A 1,397-nucleotide genomic window follows, 5' to 3' on the forward strand; every position below is an offset into this window, starting at 1 on the left:
GCACGCGGGCGGAACACGAGGACGTAGCACGCGGATGAAACACGCGGACGAGACACAATTGTTCAAGTCTCTGTGAGATGCGAAGGGTGAACAGAATATCTACGTGAGAACGTGTTGGTGCGGATATCGATTCGAGGAAAGGGGTGCCTTCCTTCTCCACATCTATTTACCTTCACTCTCACTCTCTTTCTCTCATTCTCTTTCTCTCAGTCTGTTTCTCTCAGTCTGATTCTCTCAGTCTCTCTTACTCTCTTTGTATGTATGTTTCTTTGTTTCTCATTCACTCATTCGTTCATTCTCGTTTACAATCTCTCTCATTTTCTCTGTAACTCACTTTATTGTCGTAGCATGCGTGTGTGTCTTTTCGATTTGGAACCTTCATCATCGGTTTTAACGTCGTCGACCTCTTCAACGTCGTCCTAATCGTAAGGTAAAAGGGTCGGTAAGCTGAATGCGTCTACCAGTTGGTCTAATTTACATGCAGCACGTTCCAACGTTTCAATTTGGTTTCTCGCACTAAGTATTACTGCCCGGTTAGAAAATCGCCTTATGATATTTCGACAAGATTATTATACAATCGAATTAATTTTAAAAGAAATTATCTTTTTTTGTTTGTTTGTATTTTAAATAATATACGGGTTTATATTATTATTATTTATTTATTTATTTCGATGATAAGTATGATGAAAGTATAATTCGACGGGTTGTGAAATTGTACGGAATCATTTTCCATTTATTTGTTTGGATCTTCATTTTATAAATTCGCAGATGGTTAAAAAAAATAAGAAAATCGTTTAAAAAATGATATTCCGTGTTACTTTAGTAGATGAGAAAAAAAAGAATCAATTTTTAAGTGATAAATGTGTTCAGGCAAAATGTGAACATTTGTTTATTTTAATAATAGAAAGAAAAAAAAAACCGAATCTCCATAATTCACACGAAAATGAGGAAAAATACGGATGAATAAGAAAAAAAAAATAAAATAAAATAAAAAACATAGAGATGAAATCCCATATACCGAAATGATTTCATCCCTTAGCAGAGCGTGGTTTCGATCCACGGACCTCTGGGTTATGGGCCCAGCACGCTTCCACTGCGCCACTCTGCTTCGATGGTAAATGCATAAAAAATCTTTTTCTAGTTTCTCGAACACATAACAAATATATCATATATATTAATATATATATATAAATATATATAGTTGCGTGAATATTTTTTTAGTTTCATACGTGAATTTATTTTCCTTTTATTTTTTATTATTTTTATTATTTATATTATATATATATATATTTTTTTTTTTATTTGGCGAGTTTTTTAAACACGGCCGAGTGGATCGTTGCATAAATTAAAGATCGTACGGTAGAGAAACGTAACCTCGTTTCTTCTTCTTCTTCTTA

At 33.4% G+C, this 1,397-nt stretch overlaps 1 non-coding gene across 1 annotated transcript; it reads right to left on the reverse strand.

The window, feature by feature from the left end:
• Nucleotides 1-1,036: 1,036 nt before the first annotated feature.
• Trnam-cau lies at nt 1,037-1,108 on the reverse strand. Its single transcript has one exon. It is a non-coding gene; the product is annotated as a tRNA-Met (tRNA).
• Between the last annotated feature and the right edge of the window lie 289 nt (nt 1,109-1,397).

This window comes from Polistes canadensis, unplaced genomic scaffold (assembly GCF_001313835.1).
Source record: "Polistes canadensis isolate GaletaPanama2010 unplaced genomic scaffold, ASM131383v1 scaffold_180, whole genome shotgun sequence".
Lineage (NCBI taxonomy): Eukaryota > Metazoa > Arthropoda > Insecta > Hymenoptera > Vespidae > Polistes > Polistes canadensis.